The 20105-nt window shown below is 44.6% G+C and overlaps 1 protein-coding gene across 9 annotated transcripts in view; it reads left to right on the forward strand.

The window, feature by feature from the left end:
• Nucleotides 1-20105, forward strand: part of arhgap21a (Rho GTPase activating protein 21a) — a 312775-nt gene that overhangs the window by 19582 nt on the left and 273088 nt on the right. Inside the window, exon 3 of one of the 9 annotated variants that reach the window (XM_072508458.1) lies at nt 19688-19766. The exons of the other annotated variants lie outside the window; for them this stretch is intronic. The gene's annotated coding sequence lies outside the window, so the exon portion shown is untranslated. The remainder of the gene's footprint in view (nt 1-19687; nt 19767-20105) is intronic. 9 annotated transcript variants of the gene reach the window in all.

Genomic DNA, 20105 nt, shown 5'->3' on the forward strand with positions numbered 1-20105 from the left:
GCCTTCTGCGGCAAAGAGTTCCACAGATTTACCAGCCTCTGGCTGAAGAAATTCCTCCTTATCTCTGTTTTAATGGAAGTGGAAACATTCTCTCCATGTGCATTCTATCCAGGCATCGTAGTATCCTGTAAGTTTCAATAAGACCCCCACCCCCCCATTCCTTCTAAACTCAACTAGTACAGACCCAGAGTCCTCAACCGTTCTCATACGACAAGCTCTTCATTCCAGGGATCATTCTTGTGAACCTCCTCTGGGCCCTTTCCAAGGCCAGCACATCCTGCCTTGGATGCGGGGCCCAAAACTGCTCACAGTACTCCAAATGGAGTCTGACCAGAGCCTTATATAGCCTAAGAAGTACATCCCTGCTCTTGTATTCTAGCCCTCTCGCCATGAATGCTAACTTTGCATTTGCCTTCTTAACTGACAACTGAACCTGCACGTTAAGAGAATCTTGAACAAGGACTCCCAAGTCTCTTTGTGCTTCTGATTTCATAGGCATTTCCCCATTCAGAAAATAGTCTATGCCTCCATTCCTCCTTCCAAAGTACATAACCTCACACTTTTCCACATTGTATTCCATCTGCCACTTCTTAGTCCACTCTCCTAGCCTGTCCAAGTCCTTCTGCAGTCCTCCTGCTTCCTCAATACTACCTGTCCCTCTACAGATCTTTGTATCATCTGAAAACCTAGCAACAGTGCCTTCAGTTCCTTCTTGCAGATCCTTAATGTATATTGTGAAAAGTTGTGGTCCCAGCACAGGCCGCTGAGGCACACCACTAGTCACTGGCTGCCATCCTGAAAAAGACCCCTTTATCCCCACTCTCTGCCTTCTGCCAGTCAGCCAATCCTCTATCCATGCCAGGATATTACCCTTAACACTATGGGCTCTTAACTTATTTAACAGTCTACTATATAGCACCTTGTCAGAAGCCTTCTGGAAATCTAAATAAATCACATCCACTGGTTCTCCTTTGTCTAATTTCCTTGTCACCTTCTCAAAGTCGATTTCGGCGGGAGAATCAGCTGGTGAGTCAGTTTCAGCGGGAGCATTACGGAAGTGGCTGCTGGGAGGTAAGTCAACCTTTAAAAGCACTTGTCTTTGCAGGGGCAGGCCAGTCGATTTCGGCGTGAGAACAGCTGGTGAGTCAGTTTCAGCGGGAGCATTGCGGAAGTGGCTGCTGGGAGGTAAGTCAACCTTTAAAAGCACTTGGCTTTGCAGGGGCAGGCCAGTCGATTTTGGCGTGAGAACAGCTGGTGAATCAGTTTCAGCGGGAGCATTGCGGAAGTGGCTGCTGGGAGGTAAGTCGACCTTTAAAAGCACTTGTCTTTGCAGGGGCAGGCCAGTCGATTTCGGCGTGAGAACAGCTGGTGAGTCAGTTTCAGCGGGAGCATTGCGGAAGTGGCTGCTGGGAGGTAAGTCAACCTTTAAAAGCACTTGTCTTTGCAGGGGCAGGCCAGTCGATTTCGGCGGGAGTGGAGCTGGCTGGTTAGTCAATTTCAGCAGGAGCTGAGAATTTTTCTTTTTTTTTTAATTAGTTTTTTAGGCGGGAACAGGAAGTCGACCCGCGGACATCTGGGAAGACCCTCACCAATAAATTCTGGTGGAGAGGAAACCCGAGACACTACACGTGTAGTGTCTCCCACCCGCCCTCCTCCTCTAACCTAATAATAAAACCCATTGGTCTGAGGTAAGTACCATATTTTATTATATTATTATTATTTTTTATAAAAATTTAATTTAGTTGTTAGCCAGATCTTGGTAGAAAGTAAGAGGAATGGCAGGGAAGGGAGTGCAATGTTCCTCCTGCAGGATGTTTGAGGTGAGGGATGCAGTTAGTGTCCCTGCTGATTTTACCTGCAGGAAGTGCTGCCATCTCCAGCTCCTCCAAGACCGAGTTAGGGAACTGGAGCTGGAGTTGGAAGAACTTCGGATCATTCGGGAGGCAGAAGGGGTCATAGATAGCAGCTTCAGGGAATTAGTTACACCAAAGATTGGAGATAGGTGGGTAACTGTAAGAGGGACTGGGAAAAAACAGTCAGTGCAGGGATCCCCTGCGGTCGTTCCCCTGAGAAACAAGTATACCGCTTTGGATACTTGTGGGGGGGGGGGACGACTTACCAGGGGTAAGCCATGGGGTACGGGCCTCTGGCACGGAGTCTGTCCCTGTTGCTCAGAAGGGAAGGGGGGAGAGGAGCAGAGCATTAGTAATTGGGGACTCTATAGTCAGGGGCACAGATAGGAGATTTTGTGGGAGCGTGAGAGACTCACGTTTGGTATGTTGCCTCCCAGGTGCAAGGGTACGTGATGTCTCGGATCGTGTTTTCCGGGTCCTTAGGGGGGAGGGGGAGCAGCCCAAAGTCGTAGTCCACATTGGCACTAACGACATAGGTAGGAAAGGGGACAAGGATGTCAGGCAGGCTTTCAGGGAGCTAGGATGGAAGCTCAGAACTAGAACAAACAGAGTTGTTATCTCTGGGTTGTTGCCCGTGCCACGTGATAGTGAGATGAGGAATAGGGAGAGAGAGCATTTAAACACGTGGCTACAGGGATGGTGCAGGCGGGAGGGATTCAGATTTCTGGATAACTGGGGCTCTTTCTGGGGAAGGTGGGACCTCTACAGACAGGATGGTCTACATCTGAACCTGAGGGGCACAAATATCCTGGGGGGGAGATTTGTTAGTGCTCTTTGGGGGGGTTTAAACTAATGCAGCAGGGGCATGGGAACCTGGATTGTAGTTTTAGGGTAAGGGAGAATGAGAGTATAGAGGTCAGGAGCACAGATTTGACGTCGCAGGAGGGGGCCAGTGTTCAGGTAGGTGGTTTGAAGTGTGTCTACTTCAATGCCAGGAGTATACGAAACAAGGTAGGGGAACTGGCAGCATGGGTTGGTACCTGGGACTTCGATGTTGTGGCCATTTCGGAGACATGGGTCGAGCAGGGACAGGAATGGATGTTGCAGGTTCCGGGGTTTAGGTGTTTTAGTAAGCTCAGAGAAGGAGGCAAAAGAGGGGGAGGTGTGGCGCTGCTAGTCAAGAGCAGTATTACGGTGGCGGAGAGGATGCTAGATGGGGACTCATCTTCCGAGGTAGTATGGGCTGAAGTTAGAAACAGGAAAGGAGAGGTCACCCTGTTGGGAGTTTTTTATAGGCCTCCTAATAGTTCTAGGGATGTAGAGGAAAGGATGGCGAAGATGATTCTGGATAAGAGCGAAAGTAACAGGGTAGTTATTATGGGAGACTTTAACTTTCCAAATATTGACTGGAAAAGATATAGTTCGAGTACAATAGATGGGTCGTTTTTTGTACAGTGTGTGCAGGAGGGTTTCCTGAAACAATATGTTGACAGGCCAACAAGAGGCGAGGCCACGTTGGATTTGGTTTTGGGTAATGAACCAGGCCAGGTGTTGGATTTGGAGGTAGGAGAGCACTTTGGGGACAGTGACCACAATTCGGTGACGTTTACGTTAATGATGGAAAGGGATAAGTATACACCGCAGGGCAAGAGTTATAGCTGGGGGAAGGGCAATTATGATGCCATTAGACGTGACTTGGGGGGGATAAGGTGGAGAAGTAGGCTGCAAGTGTTGGGCACACTGGATAAGTGGGGCTTGTTCAAGGATCAGCTACTGCGTGTTCTTGATAAGTATGTACCGGTCAGACAGGGAGGAAGGCGTCGAACGAGGGAACCGTGGTTTACCAAGGAAGTGGAATCTCTTGTTAAGAGGAAGAAGGAGGCCTATGTGAAGATGAAGTGTGAAGTTTCGGTTGGGGCAATGGATAGTTACAAGGTAGCGAGGAAGGATCTAAAGAGAGAGCTAAGACGAGCAAGGAGGGGACATGAGAAGTATTTGGCAGGAAGGATCAAGGAAAACCCAAAAGCTTTCTATAGGTATGTCAGGAATAAGCGAATGACTAGGGAAAGAGTAGGACCAGTCAAGGACAGGGATGGGAAATTGTGTGTGGAGTCTGAAGAGATAGGCGAGATACTAAATGAATATTTTTCGTCAGTATTCACTCAGGAAAAAGATAATGTTGTGGAGGAGAATGCTGAGCCCCAGGCTAATAGAATAGATGGCATTGAGGTACGTAGGGAAGAGGTGTTGGCAATTCTGGACAGGCTGAAAATAGAGAAGTCCCCGGGACCTGATGGGATTTATCCTAGGATTCTCTGGGAGGCCAGGGAAGAGATTGCTGGACCTTTGGCTTTGATTTTTATGTCATCATTGGCTACAGGAATAGTGCCAGAGGACTGGAGGACAGCAAATGTGGTCCCTTTGTTCAAAAAGGGGAGCAGAGACAACCCCGGCAACTATAGACCGGTGAGCCTCACGTCTGTAGTGGGTAAAGTCTTGGAGGGGATTATAAGAGACAAGATTTATAATCATCTAGATAGGAATAATATGATCAGGGATAGTCAGCATGGCTTTGTGAAGGGTAGGTCATGCCTCACAAACCTTATTGAGTTCTTTGAGAAGGTGACTGAACAGGTAGACGAGGGTAGAGCAGTTGATGTGGTGTATATGGATTTCAGCAAAGCGCTTGATAAGGTTCCCCACGGTAGGCTATTGCAAAAAATACGGAGGCTGGGGATTGAGGGTGATTTAGAGATATGGATCAGAAATTGGCTAGCTGAAAGAAGACAGAGGGTGGTGGTTGATGGGAAATGTTCAGAATGGAGTACAGTCACAAGTGGAGTACCACAAGGATCTGTTCTGGGGCCGTTGCTGTTTGTCATTTTTATCGATGACCTCGAGGAAGGCGCAGAAGGGTGGGTGAGTAAATTTGCAGACGATACTAAAGTCGGTGGTGTTGTCGATAGTGTGGAAGGATGTAGCAGGTTACAGAGGGATATAGACAAGCTGCAGAGCTGGGCTGAGAGGTGGCAAATGGAGTTTAATGTAGAGAAGTGTGAGGTGATTCACTTTGGAAGGAATAACAGGAATGCGGAATATTTGGCTAATGGTAAAGTTCTTGAAAGTGTGGATGAGCAGAGGGATCTAGGTGTTCATGTCCATAGATCCCTGAAAGTTGCCACCCAGGTTGATAGGGTTGTGAAGAAGGCCTATGGAGTGTTGGCCTTTATTGGTAGAGGGATTGAGTTCCGGAGTCGGGAGGTCATGTTGCAGCTGTACAGAACTCTGGTACGGCCGCATTTGGAGTATTGCGTACAGTTCTGGTCACCGCATTATAGGAAGGACATGGAGGCTTTGGAGCAGGTGCAGAGGAGATTTACCAGGATGTTGCCTGGTATGGAGGGAAAATCTTATGAGGAAAGGCTGATGGACTTGAGGTTGTTTTCGTTGGAGAGAAGAAGGTTAAGAGGAGACTTAATAGAGGCATACAAAATGATCAGGGGGTTGGATAGGGTGGACAGTGAGAGCCTTCTCCCGCGGATGGATATGGCTGGCACGAGGGGACATAACTTTAAACTGAGGGGTAATAGATATAGGACAGAGGTCAGAGGTAGGTTCTTTACGCAAAGAGTAGTGAGGCCGTGGAATGCCCTACCTGCTACAGTAGTGAACTCGCCAACATTGAGGGCATTTAAAAGTTTATTGGATAAACATATGGATGATAATGGCATAGTGTAGGTTAGATGGCTTTTGTTTCGGTGCAACATCGTGGGCCGAAGGGCCTGTACTGCGCTGTATTGTTCTATGTTCTATGTTCTAAGAACTCAGATTTGTCAGACATGATTTCCCCTTGACGAATCAGTGCTGACTTGGTCCTATTTTATCATGCACTTCCAAGTACTCCGCAATCTCATCTTTAATAATGGACTCTAAAATCTTACCAATTACCAAAGTCAGGCTAACCGGCCTGTAATTTCCTGTCTTCTGCCTCCCTCCTTTTTTAAATAGCGGTGTTACTTTAGCCACTTTTCAGTCCTCTGGGACCCTTCCTGCATCCAATGATTCCTGAAAGATCACCGTCAATGCCTCGACAATCTCCTCGACGTATCTCTTTTAGAATCCTGGAGTGTAGTTCAGCCAGTCCAGGTGATTTATTCGCCTTCGGACCTTTCAGTCTTCCCAGAACCTTCTCCTTAGTGATGGCCACTACACTCAATTCTGCCCCTTGATTCTCCTGGAGCTCTGGCATCCCATTGGTGTCTTCCATCATGAAGACTGATGCAAAGTAACTATTCAGTTCCTCTGCCATTTCTTTGTTTCCTATTATTACTCCTCCAGCCACATTTTCCAGTGGGCCAATGTCTATTTTTGCCTCTCCGTTGCATTTTTATGTATTGAAAAAAAACTCTTCCTATCTTCCTGTATATCATTAGCTAGCTTGCACTCATATTTCATCTTCTCTTCCCCCCCCCTTATTGCTTTTGTAATTGTCCTGTGCTCGTTTTTAAAGGCTTCCCAATCCTCTGACTTCCCACTGATTCCCGCCACTTTGTATGCTTTTTCTTTTGCTTTTATGCTGTCCTTGACGTCCCTCGTCAGCCATGGATACCTTGTCCTCCCCATAGCACGTTTCTTCTTCCTTGGGATAAATTTCTATTGTGCCTCCCGAATAACCCACACAAACCCCTGCCATTGCTGTTCCACTGTCTTCCCTGTTGGTATCCTTTTTCAATCAACTCTGGCCAGCTCCTCCCTCACGTCTTTGTAGCTACCCTTATTTAATTGTAGTACCGTTCCATCTGATTCCAGCTTCTCCCCCTCAAACTGCAGGGTAAATTCTATGATTTTGTGGTCACTGCTCCCTAAAAGGTTCCTTCACCTTAAGTTCCCTAATCAAGTCTGCCGCATTACACATCACCAAATCCAGAATTGCCTGTTCCTTTGTAGGCTCTGTCACAAGCTGCTCCAATAAAAAACATCTCTTAGACATTCCACCAATTCCTTTTCTTGGGATCCACTACCAACCTGATTTTCCCAGTCCACCTGGACAATAAAGTCCCCCATGATTATTGTAATATTGCCTTTTTTACCTCCTGTTTTATTTTCTGCCTACTGCTAGGGGGCCTGTACATAACTCCCATCAGAGTTTTTTTACCTTTGCGATTCTTCAACTCTCCCCACCAACTCTAGAATGATGCCACCACAAAGCATATCCGCAGTGACCTGTTCCTCTGGGACCCCACCCCTCCTCCGCCTCCAAATCTACTCCATCACCACAATTCCTCGTCCCCCTTCTCACGGCATCATCCCTTGCAATTGTGAAGGAGCACCAGCTGCCCCTTTTCCTTCTTGCTCAAGGTCCTAAATGCCCCTTTCAGATGGGAGGATGTTTTGCATGCACCTCCTTAATTTGGTCTACTGTATTTACTGCTCCCAAGGCGGTGATCTCTACATTGGGACGACTAAATGCAGATTGAGTGACCGCTTTACAGAACACCTTCACTCAGCCTGCAAGCATGATCCAAACCTTTCCTGTTGCTTGCTATTTCAATTCAACATCTTGCTCTCATGCCAATATGTTCATCCTTGACCTGCTGCAATGTTCCAATGAAGCTCAATGCAAACTGGAGGAGCAGCACCTCGCCTTCCGATTAGGCACATTACAGCCCTCTGGACTCAAAGTACAGTTCATCAACTTTGGATTGTGACCTTTCTCCTCCATCTTGACCCTTTTGTGTTATAGCCAATACATTTTTAGTCCAATGCTAAACCCCCTTCCCTCTCCTCCACTGATCAACGTGTTACTGTTCTTAAGTTTTGCTTTTACTGAGCACTGACCTTTATTCTCCCTTTTTAATGCATTCCGATATCTTACCTTTATGCAACTACTAGCACCTTCTCCTGTCATTAACCCATCCTCGGTTTTGTGACCTACACATCTTTGTTACAATCTTTCTTAGCTCCCACAAATCCATGATGTTCTACTCTGCTCCAGTTGTGCCACCCCCTTATACAACATCAAATTCATCACTTTTTTCCCCCTCTTCAGCTCTTGAGGAAGAGTCATACAGACTCAAACCCTTAGCTTTACTTTCTCTCTCCACAGATGCTGCCTGACCTACTGAGTTTTTCCAGCATTTTCTGTTTTTGTTTCAGATTCCAGCATTCGCAGTATTTTGCTTTTATTCCAGCAGAAACAAAATGGCAATAAAGCAGCATAGTAAGATTCTGTGTGGAATCTTTAAAGCTCACATATTATAATATAATATAAATATGAAAATTTTGTTTGAAATTATTTTGTAAAAATGTTATTTATAATCCTGTGAAATTCAGCCAAGCTCTCCACACGCAGTAATCAACTCCTCTTCTACCCCCATGTGTGGACCCATTGTTATCGTTCGCTCTTCTTCCATTACCCTGGCTGCCACCAGCTCTTTTTTGCTTTGGAGGCATTGGCAACTGTACCAGAGCCATCTGTCTGGGACGAGGAGCCGGTACAACAGGCAGACAGGAGCAGAAACACTGAGGTTTGAAGTTGCTAGTCACCTTCGTAGCTCAGCTGCATGCCGTTCCAGTCAGTGACCGAGTTAACTTGCTCTCTTCTGCCTGTGCCAAATTGGTGCATGGATATTCTGCACCCACATGGCACTTGCTGCTCGAACTGCTTCCTACGGTTAAATTGCACTTTTGACTTAGTGACCACCCTTTTGCTGTTTGGCAACATTTATTAAATGGGTCCAGGACTGTTCCTCTACAGCCCCTCTTCACATTTGCCATTGTTGCCTTTTGAGGAGGTGGGAGCTCACGACCCCAAATGCCACCCCATCAATGGTTGCCACTCGCAGCTTGGAGCATACAGCTGCCATTGCATTGATGGTGGAGGAAGTGAGGTCATTAAGGTGCCAATTAGGAGCTGTTTTGACCTGGATAGTGTCAAGCTTTTTGAATGTTATTGGAGTTGCACTCATCCAAGCAGTTAGATTCTACCAAACTCTTGATGTGCCTTCCAAATGGTGGGCAGATGTTCGGGAGTTGGGATGAGTTTACTTGCCACAGCATTCCCAGTCTCTGACGTGCTCTTATAGCCACAGAATATGGTTGGTCCAGTTCAGTTTCTGGTCAGTGATAACCTCCAGGATATTGGGGGGGGGGGTTCAAATATGGTAATATCATTGAATGTTAAAGGGTGATGGTCATTGCCTGGCATTTAAGTGACAAATAATATTCACTCCACACATCAACTCCAGGACGAATGTTATCCAGGTTTTGCTGCATATGGACATGGACTGCTTCAGTATCTGCAGAACAGTGCATTCTTTAGCAAACCTCTACTTGTGAGCTTGTGCTGGAGTGAAGGTCATTGATGGTGCAAACGAAGATTGTTGGGCCCAGGACATTACCTTGAGGGACTTCTACAGTGATGTTCTTGTTAAAGCTAGTTTTCTATCCCTATTATCATACTGCTGAATCTATATTGTATGTTGCTTTGATTTAATGGATCACTTCATACCATAATGTAATTATGGTTCCACCATCGGCATGTGCAACATATTTCCCCATTCTTCTTGCAAGCTTTCTGTATTTTTAAGTTCCAAAATGCTATTAGCTTTTTTATGGCATTATTAACTTGTACTTTCAAAGAATGACAAGTTTGCCCCCACAAATCACCTCTTCCACACCCTACAGTATGTTTCCATTGAGTGTATTCTCCCATTTTGTTTTTCTGCTCAAATTGCAATTCTTTCAAGTGCATATAAATGCTTCACCCTCATTTCTGCTTCATCAAGCCCTTGGTACTATCTTCCAAGTGCCAGGTCATACAACTGGTACTCTAAAATCAAGAAGACCCAAGGGAAATTAAATATTTTATTTAAAATTTGGAAGATTTTGATGGTCTTTTCTTATTTATGCTATTTCCCATGTTTAGGAAGTCATTGAGGGGCCATTAATTCAAAACTGATGAAATTTGAGCGAGAGATTCAGAAAAAAAATCGTGGGGTTATTGGATCTTGAAATAACTACCAAAGATAAATATTAGAAGTAGAGATCATTTTTCCTTTTGGGGGAAAGTTCAATACACATAAAGCAGAGGAAGATGTAGGGTTATGAAAAGAACATTAAATCAGTGCAATTAGTTTTGAATTATTGTAGTATGGTCTGCAGCATGTTCAAAACAGGCAGTTGGTTACATTGGCTGAAAAGTGATAATCAGTGTTCATTTATATTAACATCAGTTTAAAGTTGCAATAAGTGCTCTACTTATTTCAGGCAGAAACAGCTGTGCATCCTCCCTAGTTCTTACTTCATTACACTAAATACAAGAACGTTGAATAGCAAATAAAAACAAACTGCTGGAAATATTCAGTGGTTGGCAACATCTGTGGAGAGAGAAATGGTAGACTTATGAGGTCCATGATCGCTCGTTAGAACTGATTTGAAACATTAACTCTCTCTCTCCACATAAGCTGCTAGACCTTCCTGTATTTCCAGCATTATCTGTTTTCATTTCAGATTTTCAGCATCTGCAGTACTTATAACACTTACTTATATTGAGGTGCACTGTATGTAATGAAAAGCGCGTTATTGTGGCGTATGTTTACAAATGAGAATACGTCATCAAAACCTGCATGGCTGTTCAAGAGATTTCCTCCATTCGAGACTAACCACAACAAAGGGAGAACATTTTTTACCTTCCCAGTGAATTTGTGCTTTGTAGTCCTATGCTTTGTATGGCCCTGATTTGAAAGTTATCTGCTAATACCAATTGTCACTTGACACTTTCAGAATTAAGCAGAGCATCTTATCCCACAGGAGTCCAATCAGTCAACTAATTGTCTGTAATTTCAAACATGTAACTCAGTTGAACTCCATATAAGGCTAGTTTAAACTGAATGCTGCATCACAGCCAGCATTTTGTAAAGCTTGCAACAGGGAGCTTTAAAGCCAACAATCTACAGTCCATTAAAGATTCCTACAATCTTCAGGATTTAAAAAATTGCAGCTTGATATCAACCAACCACTACTTACTGATATAGTTCTATACTTCAACACTTAATGGTTTCTACTTGATAAGTAGTGATTAGTCGATGAACTTCAACTTTAAAAACTTGGAAACTACAGGAATTTCTTTCAGATGTTAAATGTGCAAAGGCTCCCTTGATTCTGCTAACACACAGCCATGTAGGCTTGGGGAGACGGTGGCTTAGTGATATTGTCACTGGACTAGTAATCAAGAGATCTAGGGTAATGCTCTGGGTACTAGGTTCAAATCCTACTATGGCAGATGATATTTGAAATCTGTTTTTTAAAAAAGAATAGCTGGAATCAAAAGTCTAATGGTGACCATGAAATCAGTGCCGATTGTTCCCATCACTAATGTGAAGGGAAATCTTCTTTTCCTTGACTTTTATCGACTCCAGACCCACAGCAATATAGTTGACTCCGAAATTGCATAGCAAACTACTCAGTTTGAGGGCAACCTGAACAAATAAATTTAAAAAGTCTGGAAAATCACAAATTTGATTTGTGGCTGCTCTGAGTCAGCAGGTTTTGGCCTGGTAGCAGTTTGAGTGCCATAGAGGAATGGCGACCACTGGAAAATGAGCATGAAGAAATAGTAATAGGAAACAAAGTGGCAGAGAAGCTGAATAGTTACTTTGCATCAGTCTTCACGGTGGAAGACCCCAATGGGATACCAGAACTTCAGGAAAATCACGGGGCAGAGGTCAGTGTACTGGCCATCACTAAGGAGACGGTTCTGGGGAAACCGAAAGGTCTGAAGGTGGATAATTCAGCTGGACTGGATGGACTACACCCCAGCACTCTAAAGGACATCGCTAAGGTGATTGTGGAGGCATTGGTGGTGTTCTTTCAGGAATCACTTGTAGGCAGGGAGAACCCCAGTGGACTGGAAAACGGCTAATGTCACACCTCTGTTTAAGAAGGGAGGGAGGCAGAAGATAGGAAATTATAAGCTGGTTAGTCTGACTTCGGTCATTGGTAAGATTTTAGAGGCCATTATTAAAGATGAGATTGCGGAGTAGTTGGAAATACATGATAAAATAGGACTGGGTCATGACGGTTTCGTCAAGAGGAGGCGACAGGCTAGGAGAGTGGGCAAAGAAGTGTCAATTGGAATACAATGTGGAAAATTGTTAAGTTATGTACTTTGGTAGGAGGAATGGAGACATTGACTATTTTCTAAATTGGAAAAGGCTTAGGAAATCAGAAGCACAAAGGGACTTGGGAGTCAGAGTTCAAGATTCTCTTGAGGTTCAGTCAGCAGTTAGGACAGCAAATGCAATGTTAGCATTCATACCGAGAGGGCTAGAATATAAGACCATGGATGTACTGCTCTAGCAGGCTCTGGTCAGACCCCATTTGGTATTATGAGCAGTTTTGGGCCCCGTATCTAAGGAAGGATGTGCTGGCCTTGGAAAGGGTCCAGAGGAGGTTCACAAGAATGATCCCTGGAATGACGAGCTTGTAATATGAGGAGCTGTTGAGGACTCTGGGTCTGTACTCGTTGAAGTTTAGAAGGATAAGGGGGGATCTTATTGAAACTTACAGGATACAGAGAGGTCTAGATAGAGTGGGTGTGGAGAGGATGTTTCCACTTGTAGGAGAAACTAGAACCGAGGGCACAGCCTCACGCTGAAGGGACGATCCTTTAAAACTGAGATGAGGGGGAATTTCTTCAGCCAGAGGGTGGTGAATCTGTGGAACTCATTGTTGCAGAAGGCTGTGGAGGCCAAATCATTGTGTCTTTAAGCCAGTGATAGATAAGTTCTTGATTAATAAGGGGATCAGGGGTTATGGGGAGAAGACCGGAGAATGGGGACCAAGAAACAGCCATGATTGAATGGCGGAGCAGACTCGATGGGCCGAATGACTTAATTCTGCTCCAATGTCTTATGGTCTTATAATTAACCTTTGAGATTCCTGAGAGAGAGAATATTATGGTTCCCCAGTTGGCACTTTGCAGACTGGAGAGCCTGTAAATTTTCCTTGGTGGCCTTCCTCTCTGTCCTGCCCTGTCTACAAATTTAAGTGGGGCAGGAGAGTCGTAGAGTGGGCCTCCCTCTCTCGCACCAGTTGAGGATCTTTTTTAAAAATTTAGAGTACCCAATTATTTTTTTTTCAATTAAGGGGCAATTTAGCGTGGCAAATCCACCTAACCTGCACATCTTTGTGTTGTGGGGGTGAAACACACGCAGACATGGGGAGATTGTGCAAACTCCACACGGACAGTGACCCAAGGCTGGGATTCTAACCTGGGTCCTCAGCGCCGCAGTCCTAGTGCTAACCACTGTGCCATATGCCGCCCTACCAGTTGAGGATCTTAAGTGGCAAATTATTGAGCATAGGGTGCCTCCCTCAAGGGCCCCATTTTCATATTGGGCACCCCCACCATCATCCCCAAGTCATGAGGTGGACGTACTTTGGGACTCTAGTTAGAGTTTTTGTCATCCAGACCTTGCCAATGGTTGCTCAGATTGCTGACCAATCACCTACTCCAGGGGACATTAGTTGGCTATGGGGCCTGATCAGTTGGGATGTGTTCCCACCAACTTTCCAATGGTGAGATACCCTGCCATTGGAAAAATCCTGTTTTGTTAGGAGGGAGGAAATCAACCAAGATTTAAACTTTTGACCCCCCCGCCCCTTCAATGCAGGAATAAACTGCTGATTGTCACATTTATGACTTGAAGAATGACTCACCCAAATGAGATATTGGAGAATTGTCAGCACATGCAGACATACCCCAATAATAGTGCTTTTGGAAAGAAAGAGAGCAAATTTGCCAAAAGCAAGGCAATAAATAATACATTGATCGGTACTATAAAATCTTGAAATGGTTACTAAAAGACCTGCTTTCAAAAAGAACTTTAAAAAATTCCTTCATGGCTAAGTGAAGATGGTGTAATCTAGACTGATCCTGATTTTTGTTCCAGGAGGGTACTGGGGGAATGTAAAATTAGACAATTGGCAGGAATTGAATTTTGAATGACGCGAGAACTGGGCAGCACGGTAGCATTGTGGGTAGCACAATTGCTTCACAGCTCCAGGGTCCCAGGTTCGATTCTGGCTTGGGTCACTGTCTGTGCGGAGTCTGCACATCCTCCCCGTGTGTGCGTGGGTTTCCTCCGGGGGCTCCGGTTTCCTCCCACAATCCAAAGATGTGCAGGTTAGGTGGATTGGCCATGATAAATTGCCCTTGGTGTCCAAAATTGCCCTTGGTGTTGGGTGGGGTTGTCGGGTTGTGGGGATAGGGTGGAGGTGTGGACCTTGGGTAGGGTGCTCTTTCCAAGAGCAGGTGCAGACTCGATGGGCCGAATGGCCTCCTTCTGCACTGTAAATTCTATGAGATGCGTGCGGGTCTATGGAGATGGGCACATGTGGGTAAGATGATATTTGTTTACAGTCACAGTTATAATGGTACCAGGAATGATTTGAGGACTCATACCAACATAAGAAATAGGGGTAGAAGAAGACAATTCAGCCCTGAAGCCTGCTTCACTATTCACTGAGATCATGTGCGCTCTATTTGTATTCACATTCCACATGTACATCCAATAACCGTAGATTCTTGTTAAGCAAGAGAATCCATCTACTCCCGCCTTAAAAATAATCAGTGACCCGGCTTCCACCGCCTTCTGAGACAGTGTTGCAAAGTCACAAAGAGAAGAATTCTCCTGATCTCTGTCCTATAAGGGCAATCCCCAAATTTTAAAACCGTGCCACCCGCCCTAGTTCCGAACTCTCACAAGAGGAAACATCCTTTCAATGTCCACCTTGTCATTACCTTTTTGGATCTTGTATAATTGTGTCAAGTTACTATTCATTCTTCTAAATTCTAGTGGAAAGAAGCTAAGCCTATCCAGCCGTATGATCATAAGACAATCCGCCCGTTCCAGGTATCAATCTAGTTAACCTCTTCTGAACCTACTGCAGCGCATTTACATCCTTCCTTTAAGTAAGGAGACCAAAACTGCACACAGTATTGAGATGCGGTGGTCTCACCAATGTCTTGTATAACTGAAGCTAACATCCTTTTATGTTCAGATTTTTAGATATCTGAAATAAGCCAAAGGGCCTTTTTTGTGCTCTAAATTCTGACTCTTTAAATAAAGGACAGCATTCTATTAGCCTGCTTCATTACATGCTGCACCTGTATACTAACATTTTGTGACTCATCCCTCTAAATCCCTCTGCCCCGTGGCATTCTGCAGTTCTCTATTTATGTAACACTCTACTTTCTTATTCTTCCTGCTGAAGTGAACAATGTCACACTCTTCAACATTATACCTTATCTGCCAGATCTTTGCCCACTCAATCTCTCTAAGTCCATCTGCAAACTCTACGAGCGGGATTTACCGGCTGTTCACGTTGGCGGGAAATTCCGGTCAAGGGGCATTGTTACTGTGAAATACCGTTGACAATGGCAGCGTTGGTAGACCCCACTGGCAGGCTGCCTCCTCTGCCGAAAATCGTTCAGCGGTGGTCGGTAAATCCCGTCCCATGTTTTCATGGTGTACTTTCCTACTTATCTTTGTGTCATCTGCAAATTTAGATACCATGCCTTTGCTCTCCTCTAAGTCAGTGATGTAAATTGTAAGAAGTTGAGGCCCAGCATGAACCCCTGCAGGACTCCACTTGTTACATCCTGTCAATCGGACAAAGATCCATTTGACTAGTGCTTCTACATTTAATGGGTGGATTCTGGTAAAATTTATTTTAAATACTTGCATATTCTCATGATTAGACAAATCCTGTGACAGTTGTGGTTCAGTTGGTAGCACTTTGCATTCTCCTCTCTGAGTCTGTCCCATTCCAGAACTTGAGCACAAAAGTCAAGACTGATGCTCCAGGGAAGCACTGAGGGGATGTTGCACTGCTGCAACGCTGTCTTTCAGATGAGATGTAGATGCAAATACTTGAGTAGGTCAGAACATCATATGCTCTGATTGTCATACAAAGAAAAGTACAGTACAGGAACAGGCCCTTCGGCCCTCCAAACCTGCATCATGTAAAGAACTGACTGACTGTGTGTGTCTCTCTCTCTCTCTCTGCATCAATTTTCTGGCATTATGCTTTACCTCATTTAACCTCCAGCTGCAATTTACTGTTGCCTTAATACCGTATAATCACGACGAAGTAAGAGACAAGTTTCCCATAAACTGTTTCTCAGCAAATTGCTGCAAACATGCTGGAGGGTCAAAGAATGCAAGAGCATAATGGACGGTGATGACAATGCAGAACATTTTCTAACATTACAATGCCACCTTCAAAAAAAAATACAACCCAGCAAAACTGCACAAGTTTTATGCTTCCTTGAGTGAATTTAAATTCCAAAGTATCTACAAGGTGGCACAGAAAATCCTTACCTTCTTTGTATGCAAACAAACATTTTCCCTGCCAAAATACAACAAGTAATATTGCTACAAATCCCACTTCACTAACCAGTGCAGTTGCTTTTGCAGATTTCCACAACAGTCATGACATCAGCCATGGGCGTGGTAGCACAGTGTTTAGCATGGTTGCTTCACAGCTCCAGGGTCCCAGGTTTGATTCCTGGCTTGGGTCACCCGTGTCTGCATGGGTTTCCTTTGGGCGCTCCGGCTTCCTCCCACAGTCCAAAGATGTGCAAGCTAGATGGATTGAAAATGAAAATGAAAATCGCTTATTGTCACAAGTAGGCTTCAAATGAAGTTACTGTGAAAAGCCCCTAGTCGCCACATTCCGGCGCCTGTTCGGGGAGGCTGGTGTGAGGTTGGTCATGCTAAATTGCCCCTTGGTGTCCAAAAAAAAGGTTAGGTGGGGTTTCTGTTTTATGGGGATAGGGTGGAGGTATGGGCTTGGATAGGATGCTCTTTCTAAGGGCCAGTGCAGACTCAATGGGCCAAATGGCCTCCTTCTGTACTGTAAATTCTATGACTCCAGACTTTGCCATTGTAAAGAAGGGGTGTTCAAAAGGAAGTACATTTGGTTTGCTCCTGAGTTGATGGTTCGATATATCTTGCATGTTTATTTGTATCAAATTTTCTTTTTCTTTGAATTGTTTGATGACTGAGCATTTATGTTCCGTACAATTCCCATACCCAGATGTGGCCTCCTGCTGAAAAGTTTGCCTATCCCTGCCATATAGATTTAGAGCCTAGAAAGGCATCCAGCAGTCTACTGTTGTGGAATTCTTATGTATTATAAGCTAGCTGACTGTCATATTTCCAATGGATGAAAATGCACATTCATTCATTCCTATGGTGTGGAATATTTTTGAATGTTGTGCAAAATGAGTGATACTGAATTGTCAGTCTACTTAATCTTATCTGATCATTTTTATCCGTTGTGTCCATTTTACACTTCCCAAGACAACTAGCACTGCTCTCCCCTCCCCTGCGTGCGTGCACTTTCCTTCATCCAAAACAGTGCCTCTTATAGTAAGTAGGGCTTGCTTTTTAAACAAAATTGCATGATTGATTCATGCACTTTTAAAGATCGTTTAGCATATTTTTTCTTGCTCCATCTTAATGATCAGTTCAGTCCTAGACCTGTGATGAAGAAAATATCCTGCTTAATTATAGGATTGCTGCCAAAGACGTTGCTGTAATTTAAATGAAGTAACAAGTTTTCAACTGGAGGAGGAGCATTGCCAGTGGAAAAGGAAATTGATCTTAATTTATTCTTTCGTGGGATGTGGGTGTTACTGGCAAGGTCAGCATTTGTTGCCCTTCTAGCGAGTGGATTTCTAGACCATTTTGGAACGGAAAAGGGTAGTTAAGAGTCAGTCACATTGCTGTGGAACTGCAGATGTAGGCGAGAGCAGGTAAGGCTGGTTTTCTTCAATAAAGGGGGGTAAAAACATTAGTGAACCAGATGGGTTTTTATGGCAATTGATAGTTTCATGGTCACCATTACTGCCACTGACTTTCAATTTCAGATTTTATTAATTGAATTTAAATTCCATCCGCTACCATGGTAGGCGGCATGATGGCACAGTGGTTAGCACTGTTGCTTCACAGTGCCAGGGACCCGGGTTCGATTCCCGGCTTGGATCACTGTCTGTGCGGAGTCTGCACGTTCTTCTCTTATCTGCGTGGAGTTCCTCTGGGTGCTTCGATTTCTTCCCACAAGTCCCAAAAGACGTGCTTGTTAGGTGAATTGAACATTCAGAATTCTCCCTCGGTGTACCCGAACAGATCTGTGGTGACTAGGGGATTCTCACAGTAACTTCATTGCAGTGTTAATGTTAGCCTAATTGTGACACTAATGAAGATTGTTTTTTTGTTGATGTTTTTTCTAAATTTAGAGTACCCAATTCATTTTTTCCAATTAAGGAGCAATTTGGCTTGGCCAATCCACCTACCCTGCACATCTTTGGGTTGTGGAGGCGAAACCCACGTAAACACAGGGCGAATGTGCAAACTCCACACTGACAGTGACCCAGGGCCGTGATTGAACCTGGGACCTCGGTGCTGTGAGGCAGCAATGCTAACTACTGCACCACTATGCTGCCCCTACTAATAAAGATTATTATTAGGGTTTGAACCTCTGCTCCCAGAGCATTAACTTGGTTCTCCCAGCGATATTGCTCCTATGCCACTGTCTCTCCCAGATGCCCGTTAGATTTGCCATTTTAATCTGCTTGCAGCGGTCTGACCTTGTAATTCTTCACCTGGCCCCCACATGACCGACAGGTCGACGGTGAGATTGTGTGCCTGATCATTTCCTGACACCTGGGAAGGCATGGATGTAGAACCGTTATATTGTGAATGTGCCAGGAGAATATTGCATGTGCATCTGTGCTTCTATTATAATTTCTTGTCCCTGAATCTGGGTGAATTTGGCCTGCAGCAAATTTGTTTATAGCGTCAAAATGGCTGATTAGTGTACCAATAGTCTGAAATTACATTCTCTGTGTCTAACAAAAGTAAACTGTCTCTCCTTGTCCTTCTTGACCTGTCTGCAGCCTTTAACCTAGTTGGCCGCACCATCCTCTTCCAATGTCTTTCCACTGCTGTTTGGCTAGATGAGAGTCCACTCGCCTAGTTCCATTGTTATTTAATCATAGCCAGAAAATCACCTGTAATGGCTTCTCTTCCAAGTCCCTTACATCCGGTGCCCCCAGGATCTATCCTTGGGTCCTTCCTATTTCTCATTTATATGCTGCCCCTGGTTGCCATCATTTGAAAACGTAGTGTCAATTTTCACACATACTGACACCATTTGCAACAAGCTCTCACCACCTCCACTGTCTCTCAAGTTTGAATACAGCTGGAAAGAGCAACATGTTGAAGCATTTTGTCATGCACTCGCCAAGAATACCAAAATTCAAATATCGCAACATTTTATACTACCGGAGACGAGGGCGCTGATTGGTTAGTATGTCAACTATGGCCTAGGCATTGTGATGGAGAAAGCCACAGGGAACTACAAGCTCTGCCAACTCCCCAGTAATTTAAAAAAAAAAAGACAAGGCTTGAACGTATTACCTTTGTTTGTGGAGAATAGGTCCTATGGATGTATGTCACTTCTGGCAGGTAGTTTGGGCACTCTTAGATCCAGAAGTGTTGGTCTAAGGCTCATTTGTAAGTGGGCACGAGCAATGATTTGATTGAAGTAATCACTGTCTTGCAGGATAGCTTTGTGCCCTATTTTGGTGTCAAGTTTGGATGGTGAGCAATTTGCAAGATTGCAATTCCTCAGATAGCGAAGCAGTCTGTTTACATATGCAGCAACATCTGGACAGAATTCAGGCTTGGGCTGGTAAGTGGCAAGTGACATTTGTGCCACACAAATACCAGGCAATGACCATCTCTTCTTGCATCATCCAGGGAGTTACCATTGACTGAACTGGACTTGCCATAAAAATACTGCGGCTACAAGAGCAAGGCAGAGGCTGGAAATTCAGCGGTGAGTAACTCTCCTCCTGATTTCTGAAAGTATGCCCACAAGGCCCAAGTCATGAGTGTGTTGGAGTATTGTCCACTTGCTTGGATGAGTGTGACTAACACTCGAAGCTTGACACCATCCAGGACAAAGCAATCTGTATGATTGGCACCCCATCCTCCACCTTAAACATTCACTCCCTCCACAACAGATGCAGTGCGACAGCAGATGGTACCATTTACAAGAATTACTGCAACAACTTCCAAACCCACAATCTCTACTACTTAGAAGGACAAGGGCAGCGAATGCATGGAAACACCATGACCTGCAAGTTCTCTTCTAAACCATACTATTCTGGCTTCA

Source organism: Scyliorhinus torazame, chromosome 6, assembly GCF_047496885.1.
Source record: "Scyliorhinus torazame isolate Kashiwa2021f chromosome 6, sScyTor2.1, whole genome shotgun sequence".
In the NCBI taxonomy this organism is placed as follows: Eukaryota; Metazoa; Chordata; class Chondrichthyes; order Carcharhiniformes; family Scyliorhinidae; genus Scyliorhinus; species Scyliorhinus torazame.